The 17,786-nt window shown below is 38.4% G+C and overlaps 1 long non-coding RNA gene across 1 annotated transcript; it reads left to right on the top strand.

The window, feature by feature from the left end:
* The first annotated feature begins 9,754 nt into the window (after nucleotides 1-9,754).
* On the top strand, nucleotides 9,755-17,264 carry LOC139827770 (uncharacterized). The gene is made up of 3 exons (XR_011738706.1): nucleotides 9,755-9,817; nucleotides 16,048-16,172; nucleotides 16,993-17,264. It is a non-coding gene; the product is annotated as an uncharacterized lncRNA (long non-coding RNA).
* The last annotated feature ends 522 nt before the right edge of the window (nucleotides 17,265-17,786 follow it).

Genomic DNA, 17,786 nt, shown 5'->3' with positions numbered 1-17,786 from the left:
GTCTTGAGGTTCTGTGGGGGCTTTGGTTGTTTGTTTTGTTGTTGTTGTTTTTAAAAGGTTAAGAAACTAATCTTGGTGTTATTAATAGTACTTTGAAAAAACATCACAAAAGAACAGAAATGGCACTTGAGACAGTTCAGTTTTGTCAATTCATTTGATTTGCAGCTGGTAGCTGTTCAGAATAAAGCATGAGCTGATGGGGTTTTTACCCCGAACAAGTCCATGCTCTGGAGATGCTTGTGCTTCCAAAACTGGGTGAATGAAGAGTTCAGTTGTGTCTCGAGGAGCAGAACTTCCTAGTGCCATTAATCCTCTTTTGCCTGAGAAAGTGTTTGCATCTTTGAGGAGCTTTTTGCTGCCTGGTGGATGTACCAAAGCAGCAAAATATATCACCTTTCTTTGGATAAGTAGAACCAGAGATGAGGGAAGAAACATCATAACTCACAATTTCCTTCACTGCTGGAAATAGTAAGTGGAGATATTACATCAGTGCAACAGATGCAGAGTAGACACTATTGAATTTATAACCTTTTTGAAAAGTGCAATTCAATGAGTGGGGAGGGTACATATGATTCAGATTTACTTGTATAATGATTCTTTCTGTGGTACATTGTTTTTGACATCCTACTCTGTAAAAAGATGCTTTGAGAATGGCCATAGCATATGGATACCTTAATCACATGGGTAAGAATTTCTACATTTGCAAAAACACAATCGTTTTTCAAGTTCTTTTTTTTTTAACCTCTACTGCTTTCCCTTCAAAACCCAGCAAATGGGGCAAGGTCAGATTTCACAAAACAGCACGGACAGTAGCTGTGCCTCTGTTACCCATAAAACGGGGGTGCCAGGTGAAACCTTGGGCCATTTGCTCCTGAGAACGACGGTGGGTTCCCACCCAGCCAGCTCTTCTCCCAAAGGCTCTGCTGCTTGTGCAGAAGCACATGATGACAGCAGACCGTGCAGGAACCGAAGATTTTACCTGCTTTCGTCTGTCAGCAGCTGAGTACGGAACAAGAAGGCTCAGACAAGAACAAATCAAGGTCAGGGCAACATGAGAACAACAACCACGGCAATTGAAGTCAGTGAAAGGGGGGGGCAAGGCAAGGATTTTTCTGGGGTTACATTTCACTGCACAACACACAGCAAGTAACATCGAACACCTTGCTGGTTTGTCCTTCTGATTGATGATAGACTGAGAGATTCTGAAGGAAGGGATTGAACACAAAACTAGAAGTGTTCCACCTTCAAAATGGATTTATTATTGTAGCCTTGCCCACCATGCTGCCACATTTCCCACTTAAAAATTTCCAGCTTCTTAAATTGTACTATTTGTAGAAGAGAATACAGTAAAGTATGCATTTTTAGTAAAGCCTTGAGACTTGTCTCGCTTCCAAGGTTGTGTGACTTGATCTGTATGCCCACCTAGAAAAGCCACATCCATTATTTATGTGTTTTCATTTTTCATTTGTTTCAATTTATGTCCTTACATCAGAAAATATTGAAAAACTAAATCTCTCTTTTCCCACCTGTTGAGTCCTGGCATACTTAGGTATTTCTCTGTACCCTTTGGTCATCCTTTTCAATTAGCTCTGTATCTTTTTCAGGAGCAGAGCCATGCCTTGTATCAAGTGTTGCAGACACACTAAAGGTTCATCTGATGGCATAAAAATGTTTTTCAGTTTGATAATTTAACTGTTACTGAGCACTTGAGGTACTCTTTGCATAGAATTATTCAATTTGACCCTGAGTTTTGCTTTCACGTTGGTAGCAATAATCTGAGATTACTCTATATGGTTTTTATTGTTTATTTTAAGATTATTTTTTGCGTGTACATCATCGTAGTTACAGATCTAAATCCTTTTACCAGTTGACCACCCAGACAGTACATTGCATGAAGACTTACAACAGTTTTTCATCCAGCCCTCGCTCTTACTCGAAAACTTGTCTTCATCAGCAGTCTGACACCTCTACTGTTGGTCCCCTTTTGTAGACAGAGAAAATAGTAAACTTGGGTCTCTTTAGCATCTGCCTGCATTTGAAAACACCCAGCTCATTTTGCTGAAGGTGAGGCACATACATAAAAACAGAAGAGTAGATAAACGTCCTGTGGATGGTCAGAAACAGGCTCGCTCTTTTATCTTCATTAAATCATCTGCTGACATGGTTCCATTCTCCACAAGAGCTCAGTGCCTTAAACTTGGGTATGTTTGTCCTCAGCGATGCTCTTGCACTGGGTGGAGATGGAATACTGAGTTTCCAGTGAATGAGCATCCCATCGTAGAGCAGGAGGACTCAAACAACACAGGTACAGAGCCTCATCTTTCCTTACTGCTTAGGAGAGTTGGGGTTTAACTCTAGACAGTATCTATCTTCAGCAGGTAATTAGAACAGCAAAGACTTTATAGGAAAACAAATCTCTCCCTGACTACTGTGATATTAAGAAACATGAAAATCTTATTTACTTTGATTTATTCTTATAGTGACAAATTTCATCTGTCATTTTTCTCCACTTGCTTTGAGACTGGCCAACAAAGGGGATGGCTCAGTGCTCATGCTAATGACTCTGCTGTCTGAACAAAGCGGGGTATTTTATCATGTTGACTTCATAGGACACACTAAGCTGTGCAAGCAGAAGATAAAGTCTGAGGTTATGTTCAGCTTAGTCATAGCTAGATCTGGCAACCTGGTCAGCATTTCTGTCTAAAAATAGAGACTCTGCTGTCTGGAGCTGCCTGGAGCAGATGGCAGAGACCACAAGAGCTTCCCTGTGTCGTTTCCAAACCTCAGCTTCCTGTGTCCCTTATCAACACCAAAGACATGACAGTTAGAGGAAGTTTTTTATGTATAACCAATTTGTATGTGGTTGTTACTGAAACAGATGTAGAAGCTGAAATATCTGATTTAGTCTAACTAAATGCCCAACTCCAGCAAAGCTGATTATTAAACTGAGGTTCATTCTTCTGAAGATATGAAATGCTAAGATGTTTCCTGATAGAGGTTGCTGCAAACCAGCCCCTTTTCTCAAGACACAAAGGTAATAAAATACTAGAACTGGTGCACTGTTTATAAGGAAAAAGAGGGAAAGTTAGTAGTAATCTCTGAAAGAAATAAGACTTAGTGCTGAAACCTTAACCTGAACAATGTGATTACCATTAAAACTGAATCGTCTACTTACAGTGTATTCCTCGGCACTTTCTGTGAAGCTGTGCTGACACGCTGTCACTGAATGCCTTCTTAGTCCGCCCTGTGAGGCTTCCCTTGCTTGCAGGCCATGGTAATGGGGGAGCCACCTTCACGCAGAGTTCTGATTTATAGTTCAAAGTCTTTGCAACCCAAACACAGAAAACTGCATGGCAGCCTTTTTCTGTGAGAATCTTTACATAATGTGCATGTAAAATATTTATTCTAATGAACAAAGCAGATGTACGCAGTTTAAAAATAAAAAGTAATGCTAGAAAACAAATAAGCAGAAGGAGTTTAAATGGGAGAACAATACAGAACATAAACTGCGAATGAAACTGGGGGGTGATTTTAATTAATCTGGTGGTACCATCTGTGCTGGTTCTGGCGTTAGAGGAAAAAATACACAACAGTATCTGAATGCAGCTTTCAATAGTATGTACGTGAAATATGTATAAGCCATGTCCTATATCATCTCGGAATGGAAGTGGAATTCAAGGTCCAGTGCTGGAAGTGTTTCTTTTTTTACCTGTTGCATTCATTTAAGCACTTAATGAATGATTGTCATAGTGCTGCTTTAAATGTTATTTCTAGTAAAGACACTACAGAGAAAAGTGGAGCAAAAACCACCCTAAGCCATTTGGACTTTGGAGCTGTAAATGCTACAGCTGTTCTGTAACAAAGATGATCCCAAGATGCATTTTTGAAGTCTTTGTCACTTCCTTAAACTGTTCAAAATCACTGGACATAAGTGGAAAAAAACCTGAAAGTGGCTGTCAGATATGGCTTCCCATAAGAAGAAAAATCCAGTCTTAGATGGTTCAAGATTCAAGATATTTAAAGACATAAGTTTTGAGTTGTCATTAGCTTCATATCCAGGTATAATCTAGAGTGAAGAGGACTGCAAGCCACCATTTTTAATTAGACCCCTAGATTTTTAATTAGCTGTTGAGTCGTTAATATCATCTTGCTTTTAGAGGGCAGTATTTATTATAGTGGTAGTCCCTAGAGGGCCCAGTAAAGACTCGGATTGTGAATGCACAGCACCTGTATGACCCTGCAACAGAATATTTACACACTGTGTGTTAAAGGCGATGTGGTTGGAGAACAAGAACAGTGAAGACATGGCAATAACATGTGCGTGAGTTTTCCATACATCCTGCTCAACAATTGCTTGGCGTTACCAACATGAACCATACCAGGTTGAAGATGTCTTTGTGGGTTTTTTTTTTTTGTGTTTTTTTTTTTTTTTTGCATTTTGTTCACCAAATTTGATTTGTTTCTTTCAGCACCTTTATCTAATGATTCTTAGGTCAAAAGAACATTTGATCGTATGTGCCAATTAGCAGAGAAAAATACTACAGGCTCATAAGATTAGTTTGCAGCAGTCATAATAAAGCCCTCAGTCCTCTCTGGAGCTGGAAATAGTAGTTTATTCTTTTTCTTATCATTCTGTAATCATATTTATGTATAAAACTAGCAGTATTGAAAAAAAAAAGGTAAAGGAAAAATAACTTTTGCACTTAGCACTTTACTAGCTGCAGGAGCTTTTTAACACATTTACATCTAATTTCATGAAATGCCAATAAAATACTTTTCACTTGCCCACATGAGGCTTTTAAAAATAGTTTGTGCTTTTGATAACACTTCTCTGTACTGCAAGATCCTGCTTTAAATGTGGTGAATATTATTGGCTTAAAAAATTGCTTTTTCCATCCTGTAAGCTGAAAAGTCACAGAAGTAAGGACAGAGGGCACAGGTGGTGCTTAAGCCAATGTCTTAGTTTTGGCTTGATTGAAGAGTAACATCCCTGAAAACTGAAAGACCTGAAATACAGGGAGCACCTTGTAAAGTGTTTCCTTGTTCACTGAGATGCTCACTGATCTCAATGGATCCAACACCTGCTGGAAAAGGCTCAAGGTCCTCAGGATTATCAACAGTGGAACCAAACTGGGAGCAGAATCACCTCTCTACGTGAAATTCCCTTCTAATGCTGTGACTGAAGGCACTGGCAATGTTCTTCCTCTTTCATGTTTGTTTTTTTTCAGGAGATTTTGTGGCATTTGAGGTTTTTAGCAAGGATTTAATGCTGTTCTGTGTTGGTGGGAGAGGCCTCTGACAGCATAGAGTAAATATTCTTCCTGACTTACAATACCAGTCTGATTTATTGTCCAATAGATCTAATACAACGCAAGAGGTTGGTACCCTCTTGGTACCAAGAGCTAACTAAATTGCGAAGATCTCCTTTCATTACCATGTTCTTATCGCAGCTGCTCGTTTCAGTTTCTGGTTTTAATCACAGTTCAATAATTAAGAATTAAATCTGCAGGTGAACAGAAATCAGCAGTTTGGATTTTGTTATCCAGCAAATTTCACGTCTACAAAAAAAAACAGCATCATAATTGTGGGGAAAAGTGTGGTATTAAATAATTCCTGGCATCCTTGGGATAAGTTTGAATAACACAACTTCCAGTGTTTACAGAGCTGCCGCTGAAGATTACTGAGAAGCATCGCACAACGGTGCGTGGGAGATGGTGGTTGACAGCAACATCTCAAAGCCCTACTTTACTGATGAGATTGGCTTAACCCTAGGCCTGAGAGCTCTCCTGTCTGTGAAAGACAGTATCTAGCATTGCTGTGGAAAATAGCATTTCAGGGGTGTTTGATGTCAAGAGTGTTAACTTTTAGTTCTTGGAGCTGGCAGCTTTTCCAGCTCCTAAGAGCTGCAGATCAGTTTGCATCGCTGAATACATTTGTAACTTTGGACTTCGTAAATTTGGACTTTGACCTTACGGGATGAAATTTCTCTTGCCTGTTCTTTGCAGTTACTGGTTTGCATGGTGAACTACAAAAAGCAAACTGTGAGTCAGAGGAAGGAACACTTGCTGGCTGATTGTTCTCTTGCAGTCTGCCAGGGCTTTTTCTCATTGACCTGGAGGACTGTAACAGATGTGACTGCTCCTGTAGCCCCAGGGATGTACAGTCGCTGCTTCTGAAATTACCAAAAATTAAGAAATCTGAAGTGAGCCAAAGCCTTTGTAACAAACCTGTCAGTTTATTAATGTGTTTTTGGTAGTCACTTTTGGGAACATCTTCTTAGGAGGTACTTAATCCTATAGCCTAGTAAAGAGGATATGTAGCTGTAAGACTGAGTGAACCAACCAAGATCTGAATCATGTTCTCTCTTTCTTGTGACTCTATAGGATGCTTTATCAATATTGTTTTTACTAAGACTACATTATGACCCTGAAGGAATGGAAGTAAGTAGGTCTTCTTTAGAGCTATACCAGCCTTTTTCGATAGAAAATTAAATGGACAAATGTAGCCTGGTTTTCCTGTTTGAGTTACTTCCAGACATGCTTAGAATTTTACTGATTTTTCTTATTTCGAATATTCCAGTGGCTATTTTCAAAAGAGTTTTATTCTCCAGACTCCAAAATCTGTTACTTTTTAGAGCTTCTAGTGTTTTTAATTAATCTGCTTATTTGACTAAGAGCTTTTAAGAGGCCAATGTGTGCTATTGTTTTGCTCCTGGATTACTTAGCCAAAGCTGTTTTAATTGTTTGCACAAGGAGGACAAGGTGGTGACAGAAGTGCATTAGAATCTGTGATATGTAAATTCTATAGATATCTCTGTTTATAGCAGCAAAAATCTCCTCTACAGATGTTTAGAATAAAATGAAAAGAGCTTCAGATCCCAGTGCTATGAATTCGCAGCTTGCATCCTAAAGCGTGTTTGTGAATCGTTTATGACTCGGCCTGAGAGAATACTGTGAAATAATCTATCTGCCAATAATTAGATGATGTTACACAGATGCATGAGCCCTGTGCTTTGATTTGGCAATGATTTCTGTCTGGCCTGGAACTAGCTCCATATGGTGAATCATAGAATCTTAACCTGTTTGAAGCGATAGGGCTTGTCCAACCTTCTGCGTGCAGGTTGTCAATGAAAAGATGAGTTAAAAAGTTCATCTTTTAAAGGATGCACATAGTGTCTGATGTTCCTGTGCATAGGCAGATGTTTACAAAACACTGTCCTGACTTGTCCTTTCCCACCCGTATTTGGTGAATTCTATAATTGTGAAGTGCAGGTCTGAATGGTCCCAGGCAGAGATCTGAGACTCAGCAAGAGGGAGAGAGGCTCTGGTCCCAAAGCACGTACACAGCTGTGCAGCATTGAAATGCCTCATTTTCCTCCCTCTCACCTTGATCTCAGAGCTGTGGCTGAAAGGCAGCTGGGGAGAGGCTGCCTGGGGAAGACGTGGGCAGCAGAGTTATTCCCAGAGAACTTTTCCATTTGGAGCACCTGAGGATCCTTGGCTGAGGCTTGGTCAGGCCCTTGAGTATGATGGTGGTCAAGAGTAGGGCTGGGAGAGAGACAAAGCCCAGAGCCCCCATTATAGCAGAGCTCCAAGGGGCTTTCAAAGGAACATGTTGACTGCTGTGAGATTTCTCCCCTAAGAAAAGGTTAATGTCCTTTCAAGCTCAGCCACACACTATTCTGATTAGACAGCTTCCAATCTGGTTGGTTCCTCAAAATGCAGGCAGAAAGGGCATCCAGTGTCAGCTTGTGCCTCATTATAAAATATTATTAACTCCTATATGATGTGGAAACCAAATTAACGTCATTTTTTTTTTTCTTTTTAGCAATTCACTTTTTGTAGGCACCTAATGTAAAGGCTTGTCCCTAACAAAGGATACATTTACATGGGAGAGAATTCTTAAAACACCCTCCCAGTGAACATACAAGTCCTCATTGTAGTCCTGCACATTTGGACAATGCAGAATGTGAAGGCCCCTGTCCTATGGGCAGGGAGTTTCCTGGGGTTTTGCCCTGCTTCAAATGTGGACTGTTCTGTTTCTGTACTCCTGTTAGCTCATCTCCCTTCCCACCCTATATTCATCATCATAATCTTTCTAGAAACACTGTATCCCGATTTCCAGTGCAAAACCTCATTTATTTTTTGCAAAATGTGAGAAACCTTTTTCCTACTTGATGTCTTTTAATACTTATAGCTCAGTCAAGTATCACTTTATTCTTATGCATCATGAACTCTAAGATGCATCTCTTTCTGCTAATTGAGCCTTTTCCTCATAGCTACACCTGCTCTTGGATATATTATTTTCTCTGACTTCACATTGGAAAAATGATACCCTTTTTAACTCCAGAGGAAGTGGTTCACTGCATCTGCTACCACTCTGCTGCTGGGCTGTTTTCAGAGTTAACATGGGAACTCAAAGTCTGATGGATTTAGCAAATAGCCAGTTCTTGCCATTAAAGTTCATTATTTAAAAATATCTCTCATGGCCTCCTGTAAATAAGCAATTGCAAATATATAGCATCAGTAAATTCCCTGCAGAGAGAGAGTTTTCCATCACAGTCATTATCCAAAGAGAAACCAGGTCAAACATCTTCAACACTGAGACAGTCAACCTAGTGACAACAGACAGAAACTGCGTTCTGCATTATTGGGTATTTACCCTTCCACTCTGTTTCAAGCAGTGATTTGACAATAACAGAGGCCAAATTAGAAGCCATGCTAGGTATTCTCCACAGATAATTAGTTCTAGAGCTTAACTGCCACCATGTTGTAAAGCTTTCTTTTGTTCAATTTCACTAAAAGAGTAATAGAAAAATGTTCTTTTCTCAAATTGACTGTTAGCATCTTGGAGAATACCTCAGTGTTGCCTCCTTCATTATTGTGAGCTCTTCTATTTTCAAAGGCCTTTTAAAAAAATCTTGTCTAGTTTAAACAAATATAATTCTTTCATTTTAAAAATCCTTTTTCCACCTTTTTTTTACTTTTTAGGGCACCTCCTTTGGTTTCTCCTTGATTTGTCAATTTTCATTTGAAATATTGTACAACAGTTACAGCCTTGCAAATGTTTTGCAGAACGGAATAGCCACTTTTCATGGCCTTCAGTCCAGGATTACTTTTGCTCTGTACTCATGTTCTCAACTAATTTTGTTTCTGGTTTACTGTAACCCCAACTTCATTTCTGCAGTGGTAATGTGTAAACAATTAATCTCATTTTCTGTATTTGTATCTTTAATTCTTCTTTCTCAAGTGTACCGTACCATCTTTTTGGTTAAATTTCATGGCATTTCTTTGATATGAGGCTTTAATAATGTCCTTGAGAATCTTTAAGGCATTTGTAGCAGCCACAAATGGTTTCTGCTCTATCAACTGTATCACTACTGGGAATTTAGGATATAATTCAAAACCTATGACAGATCTTCCATTTCATCTCCCACCTTTCCAGGCTAAAAATAACTATTCATATGTTGTTTTCTTATTATTTTCAATTGGTTGTACAGGCATTTAATATTAACCACACCTAAATGATGTATCCTTAATTGTTTTATGTAAATGCCAAATGCCAGCAGCTTTACTAAGAGCACAATGCATTTGTTAAACTTTTTCCCGTTAGTCTGATAGCCCTGTGAGAGAAGTAAATTTGATTAGTGTGACACCATGTATTTTAGACAATCTATTCTTATAATTCTTGTCATATTAATAACATCTAATAGCTTACAAAATAATTGCTTCATATTTTTTCCACTGTCTTTCAGATATCAGAGTTTGATCTTCAGCTCCCTACTGACTGATGTATTTTTATTTCTTCTCATTTAAAGGTAGGTACTTTTTTTACTCTGGAATATCTCATACCTTCCTTGAGCTCCTGAAGGTAATTATTAATGACTTGGACGCTGCTTTAGCTTGTTTCTTAAATACATAGTGTAAATTTGCATGAGGCTTAGCTGCCTTGACTGTATCACTTCTTTGTAATGAAGTCTTTCATTGTTTTGTCTTGTTTTAGTATTTCTAAATACAAATGCTAATTGTGCTGACTGATCTAGTCATGCTTAATTTTTCCTAGGAAAATTGGAGCAAATTTCAGTTCTTCTCATAATCTGTTATTTACTTTCCTTTGCCAATGAATGCCGTATTTGTTGGGGTTTTTTGGCTTTAAAATTAATTGTCTATTATGTATCTCACTCGGTTTTGCCTCCCCTCTTTCCTCTCCATTACCCCACCAGCTTTGTTGAAGGAAGTTGCCATTTCTTTTGTTCCCTCATGGAATCTCCTTCCTGATCAGTAATATGTAATTGGTTCATATTGCTCAGAACTCTGTTTTACTTGCCATTTTATCACTGGTTGCTCAGTATTACAAGATTCTCCTGCAGCTGTTCACATTCAGTGTTTTAGTACTCTGAAAATTCTGCCCCGTTATGATGACAATAAAGATCCTAGCGTAAGTTCCTAGACTGCGAACATCAGTCCCTGCATTGAGATAAGTGACCACTTACTCATGCCTTTTGCTTTCCTTCTTTGGTGTTTTTTGTTTGGTTGGTTGTTTGGTTGTTTTCTTGTTCATTTGTTTTGGGTTTTTTTTGTGGTTGGTTGGTTGGTTTGTTTGTTTGTTTTAATTTCCTTCCCTGTTTGCCAGTTTTTCTTATAACTTTTTCTTTTTTGGGGGGAAGTGGAATTGATCACAACAACCAAATCTCTGTGTCCATACACTTTTTGACTCTTGCAAGGAATTTTAATGGATTTCTGAGGCATGGCCTCTCTTCATGTCACATTTGTGGCACACAGCATTAGACATCTGTTGCACAGATATCTACATGTGAAGAAATCATCCTGTTCTTCCACAGAGAAAAATAAACAGTCTTGGAGTTTAATTCAGTTTAGCAACGTAAGTAAAACTCTGGCATTTAATCAGATACTGTAGTCTTTCCCAGTACTCCCAATACTTGATATCTATCTATATGTCTATTAACTACATTATTTTTAACAGCTTTGGTTGTGCAAGTTGTGTGATATAAACACTTGCCTTTCCGATCTGGTGTTTCTTGAAACCTCAGTCTCCTCCCTGATTGCTTTCATGATGAGCACATTTACAAGGAACTTGATTAGCTTTTTTGCTATGTATGTGTCTTTCCTGGTTATTTCTTTTACATCTCGATCCTCTAGTAGCCCTAGAGACACCCTTGTCAGGCTTTCCACCTTTTCTTTGCAAGAGTAGTTACTATTTTCTTTTCATGCCTTAAGGAAGGTTTTCCTCAACATTTTTTTGCTTGCCTTGATTTTTCTTCAGTGTTTGTTCTTTTCTACATCCCGTTTGGACATGACTCAAAACACTATCTTGTTCCTAGCAGCTTCTCTAACCTTGTGCTTCATCCCTATCAGCCTTCTAGTCTTAGTTTCTGTTTGAGGAGCAGCCACTTATCTATTCAGCCTTTAGGATGATATGTTTGAACAATCTCTGTTATAGCTGCAAAATTTTAATCTTTTTGCTTTCATTTCTGATCTGAAAATAATATTTCTTATTTTTATGTGGTGTCCCTCTTGAGGTGAACCACTTTATAATAGATTTGGGGAAGAAGAGGTGGTAATTTTTTAACATGCCTATAAGGTGAATGCATATATGAAAACCAAGAATGTTCACTAATATAGCTGTGGATTTGGTGGCCTTTTTTTGTTATTTCGGTTTGAGTTTTGGTGTCGTGTTTTGTTTTGTTTTTGCTTTCTTATCTCTGTGTAGTTGTATATGTATGCTTCATCCAGTTTTCCAAATTTTCAGGTGCCGTTTAAAGACCAAATATTATCCCGTTTGAGTTTTCTCCTCCTCTGTTCTATTCTTTATTTGAATGTACACAAGGTATTATGTTTTCATCTAATTTTTCACTTTTGCATTATGATTTTACATCTGGCTGCTTATCCACTAATGGGTAAGACCATAGAATGCTGTCACAGATTTTCTGGTCTTTTGTGCCAGATGTAGCAACTTGCATTTTGCCTCCAGAACCTCTGTCACCCCATTCTTTAGGTCATGGGCATGTCAGTATACCATAACTGTTGTCTTGTCCCTGGATTTCCTTTTAAGGTACTTTATAAAACTGCCCTTTGCCCCCCGCCTCAGTCAGAAAATCACCAGATAGTTCTTTCTGGTATCATAAACCTTGTCATCAGTGTTCTTGATAATTGAGCCTTCCACCTCTACAACCTCCCTCTCCTTGCAAATGTCATGGTCTTCTGAGAATTCTCCTCCTCTTTTGTATGAGTGTTGTGAGCTTGGAGTGAGACCACCCTCCATTATCTCTGCACAGCATTCTTTCTTTTACTCATAAACTCTACAAATAAGAAGCTGCATAGATAAATATAGTCTTAATAAAAATGTCACTGACAATGTGTCCTGTAGAGTCACTTGAATGAGAGAAATGAATTCAAATCCTGGTTGGTTCAGTCAATCTCAGAGCTACATGTTCCCTTCACTTGACTGCAGAGAAAATTTAGGGTGTCAGTAGTCCTCAGACAAGCAAGATGAGCATGAGGTACCTCAGTTCCGCTGATGTGAATGTGAATTAATTGCTCAGCCTATTTGGGAGCTGAGCAAATCCCACCAGTTCCAGTTTCAGGACTCAAAATATCTTTGAAAGTTGAATCCATCAGACTTACAGTGTGTGTACATAGATGAATGAGCTTTCGTTCTGGGAAAGGCCGGTCCATGTGTTATACGAATGGAGATTTGATGTTCAAATGATTTTTGGCACAAGAGGACTAGACCTATGTTAGGCAATCCAAGAGGTCCTGATTCCCACATCAATTTCTGAACTATTCTTTTTCTTCTGTTGTTTCTTCTGAACTCAGTGACCCATAATAGATTTTATTTCTGTTTCGGTGCCCTCTGGTGTTTGTATTTTTCTTTTGTTTAGTTCTGTTTTCTTCTTCCTTTTTCTGGAATCCTTATACACTGAGACATCTTTCAGCTAAATTCCCTTGTCCCCTGCAATGTTTTCTTCTGACAGATCACATGTAACAATACTATTCTGTCCTCCTTTCAAAAATGTTTGCAATGCCCTTGGTTTGTGATATTTATTACACTCTTTGTCTTCTTTTCCTTTCTTCTTTATTTTATTTTTTTTATAAACTCTAAAAGTCTGGGGTTTATTATTCCTTGGACCACGCACCTGCAGTGGTTTCCATGGCAACACGATTCTGCAGCCCCCAGCTGTTTCATCCCTGATTCTTATTAGCAGTTTGCTGGATGCTAGTAAAAATGCTGCCGATTTGGAGAGGCAACCTTGCAGCTGATATCACAAGCATTTATGCACTTTGCAACCGCTTGTCTGCTTGCAAGTCCAGGCCCTTTGCTTGGGATGAGAACATAAGTCAACTGTGACTCTTTAGTAATCTCATCTCATTAGCTGTGCTTTCTTGTTATCTTCGCAATTACATGCTTAAGTTGATAGCTCATATTCAGTCAAATTATTTCTTATGATCTAAGCATATTCAGATTTCTCTGGTTCTTCCTCTGTCTTTCAGGAAACCTGGAAAAATAACCACATTCCTTTAAATAAAATTTTAAAACAACTTACTGCAGACAAATAGAAGCTGTGCTGTCAAACTTCTTAAGTACTTTCACAAAAAACAGATCCATCATGTCCTTGAAAGTAAAGTCCATATTACTTTGAGATTGGGTTTTGAGCAGAGATTGTATTGAGATAATGTGGTGATCTTTCTGTCTGCAAATCTGTCTTAGTTTTATGCCCCTCATCACAGTGGAATATGAATGTCTAATGAATACAAATGATCAGTGAGGATTCAAGGGGAAAATCAGTCTTAGTCCCTGCCTAATTTCTACTGGTCAATATCTAGTGAATAAACACCCATTGTGTTATTACCAGTAAAAGCTATGGTATTGTAATGACAGTTGCTTTGATTTGGCTATGCTTATTTTTTAATTATTCCCTCAAAACTAAAGGCAAAATAAATGCTGACACTACGAAGAATATCAATAACTTCTGTTTTATTTGTACCTAATTTTTTAATCTCGTGAAATGATACATTTAAAATTAGGTGGCTAAGCAAACATACAAATTCACACACAATTTGAAGTACCAGTAACATGAAAGATAGTTTATAGCTAAAAGAGGAATATTTTTTCCATTCAAACAAGAAGGAGAAAAATATTTAACATTATAAAAACCCTCATGTCAGACTTTGAAGAATAAAGTTATAAGAGAAGCAACAGAGAGGAACAGTCTGGAAAACTGGGAATTTGAAGATGGCTTGGTAGAAGGTTTTTGGAATCAAGGCAGATGCCAGAGAAAACTAGCCAGCTGAACCACATTTTTACCTTACCATGAAATGCGAAGTCACTGAAATAGAAACATTTCATTGAATTGTTTTGGTTACTTTTGTGTCACATTAAATTATAATTATCCAAATGAGATATTATCAATGATACAAACAACTTTATTGCAATTACTGTTTTGTTTTGGTTAAAATTTGTTTCTGCTCAGCTCCACAAAATTCTCTCTGGCAACCAATGACAGAACCCGAGGGAATGTCAGGAAGATGTGCCAGGGGAGGTTTAGGTTGGACATTAGGAAAAGGTTCTTCACTCAGAGGGTGCTGAAGCACTGGAACAGGCTCCCCAGGGAGGTGTCACAGCCCCAAGCCTGACAGTGTTCAAGAAGAGACTGGACAATGTCCTCAGACACATGGTGTGAATGGTGGGGTTGTCCTGTGCAGGGACAGGAGTTGGATGCAATGATCCTTGTGGGTCCTTCCAACTCAGGACATTCTATGATTCTATTAAATTGAGTTTCTTATAAACTGTAAAATAGATGGATTAAGTTTGTTTTTTACATGAAGAAATTATATTCTGTGCACTCTTTAAAAAAAAAAAAAGTGAGGGAGTCTGAAGGACCAGTTTCCATCATTCTTAATGTGAATGTAGGACTTCAAAAAGCTTTTTCTATTTTCCAGTTTGCTTTTCTCCACCTGCTGGAATGATGATATGATTTTGGATTAAGGATTTTTCACTTTCTGTTTTTAGTGAAATTCTTAATGACTTTTCACAGAGTAAAGTGGTTTTTATTAGGTCAGATAAAATCATTAAAAATTGTTCTCTAATATTGCTCATGCATTTCATTTTATATTCATCATGCCTTGGGCTTTCAGTTGAAAAAAAAAACCCTTTGCGTCCACTGACTTCTGCAGAGATAAGCTCTGGTGTTTCTGCACGTTAAATGTGTAGGTAGTTGCTATTTATAGTGTTGTGTGTTTCTGTATTCCTGCAAACCTTGAAACAGAAGGCTGGAGCTGGATGAAATTTAGGTTGTGTTAACAGCTTCAGCATCACTCAGTTTTTACAAATGCTGTAAAGGTGTGCAAGAGCAAATGTTCAGTTTCCAATTCAGAAGTTTCTAGTAAATCAAAGAGGAAAAAAATGTTGCTGCTCTCTTCTCACCCACAAACCAACGTGGGATCTGCAAGCCCACCTTGATTCTCCTCTCATGTCGCCTGGTGACGTGACAACACCTCAAGCACACAATACTGTCTGTTTTTACTGTTTTGGGTGTGTTTCCTGCCCTGCAGACACAATTTTGTAGTCACAGCATCTTCAAGTGAATCCTTGGGTATATCTGTGTATCAGTGTAACCCAAGAGAAAAAAGCAAACAAGCAAGCAAAAAACCCACCAAAACTGAACCAAACAAAAAACCAACCAACGAAACAAAAAAATCACAAACAAACAAAAAAATCCCCAAAAAATACACAACAAAAAAACCCAGAAACACACACAGAAAAAAAGCACCCCAGCAAAATATACTGAGCAAGTCTTACTAAAGATATCAAATGAACTTTTTTTGTGGAGAGGAATTCAAAAAGGAAAATATGAAACCTGTCTACAAAATATGGCCAATGTAGGTTTTGGGTATGCAAATGAGATACATGAATGATTGGAAATCTTTATTCTGTGTTTCATATACATACATATATATGTACTTACAATAGAACTAGACGTCTGTTAGCACAATTTTTCACAAGTCACACTTTTCTTGGTGTTCTTAGGCTGCTACAAAAGCCTGCCAGTGATCTTGGATAGGAGGCTTCTGCTGCAGAAGTGTCAATGGGTTTAGCATGTGTTTTTTCCTGAAGGCTGAAGACATTGCTGATGTTGGACATCTGTAGCCAAGGTGAGGATGTGAACACAGCTTGACTCCAAGGGTGCACAGGGCTCTGCAGCTGGCAATGGGTGGCTCTTTCCCAAGGAGGGGTGATCACAGGTGGAGGAGAGAAAGTGTGATTTTTAAGACACAGGTACACCTTGCTGGATCTGTGTTTCTTGGGATTCCCTCACTATTCCTGTGAACTCCATTTTTAGCAGAAAGTCAGAGCTGTGTGCTATTTTGACTGGATGGATATATCTGGCTGCTTTTTGAGTCAATATTTATTCTTGGAAATTAATTTTGTTTTCAGAAAGACGTGGTGCGTGGTTTGCTTCCCCTCTGGCAATAGGGCTAAACAGTGTCATCTTGCATCCACTAGAACTTCCTCTGGTTCAACAACATCTTCTTTTTTTCTTTAAATAATTGTCCAGAAGAGTGGACACAAGACCTGGACAAGTAATTAATTGGTTATCCTAAAATTAATTCAGGAGAAGCTCTGCAAACTTAAGGATATTGTCTCTATTTCTGCCCCAGTACAGAACAGTATAGCTGGAGTGTATCAAAAACCATTTAGTTAATGTTAGTGAACTTTTCTGAAGCCAAGCTGAACCCCTTACTAATTGTGCAGAGTACCAATCTGTGTCTGTATTCCTATATGGAGTGTGATGGCTTATTTACTGAAGCAATTCCATACAATGTGGTAAATACAGGATTCAAAAGTTCAACACTTGCAAGAAAAAATGATACATGTATTAAATATCCCATTTTCCATCCTCAAAACCCATAAACTTTATATTAGCAGATATTATATCGGTGCATGCTATTTTTTGTTTTAATCTACCATCAGATTGGAAAGAGTCACAGAAGACAGAGAAGACTGGTGTGGATCAACCCTCTATAAATACCACCGTCTCCTCTGCTGCCCCCTGGAACATCAACCTGGTGAATGAATTACCTCTTCCTGGGAGGAGCAATGGAAGATTTTTGGCAAAGAATTTGCAGTTCAGCATTTGTCTTCTTACTGGTGAATTTTTATCATTAAATGAAAAAGGGTCCTAACAACATTGCTTGCAAGATCCAAGCTTTCTGCTAGAAATGAAATAATGTCTTTAAGCTAAAAAAGAGGGATCTGAAGTAGTCAGACTACTGCTTTATATAAGCATACTTCTAAAGATTTTTTGATTTTTTTAAACATTTATGAATGGAAGCATAGAAAAATGTAGCAAGAAGGACGTTGGTCTGAAAGCTGTTAGTGGTTAAAGCACCTAAAGGCCACTGGCATGTTCAGGTATCTTCATGATTATCTGATGCAACTGCACCTCTGCTGCAGTCTGAGCTCATCTGTACTACAAAGCTTTCTGTGGCTACTTTTTTTTGCTTTTATAATGCTACCGTAAGTGCCACCTGCTGTATGTACAGAGCGTTGGCCTCATCTGCAGAGTGGGGAATGATACTCTCTGTGCAATGCATATGCTTCATGCCATAGAGAGACATTGCATGGTCAACGTGCTGATGGGTCACATCACAAGCAGAGCTGTCAATCCAATCTAAAGAAAACTAGCTAGTTTGGCTTTGCACCTCTTTGACAGTATGCACTTTCAAAAACTTCCAGCAGGGGTGCAAGTATTGAAGAAAAGGATA

This window comes from Patagioenas fasciata, chromosome 3, assembly GCF_037038585.1.
Source record: "Patagioenas fasciata isolate bPatFas1 chromosome 3, bPatFas1.hap1, whole genome shotgun sequence".
NCBI classification, from domain to species: Eukaryota; Metazoa; Chordata; class Aves; order Columbiformes; family Columbidae; genus Patagioenas; species Patagioenas fasciata.
Note: the sequence above shows the minus strand (reverse complement) of the source record. Positions and strands in the feature narration are given on the sequence as shown.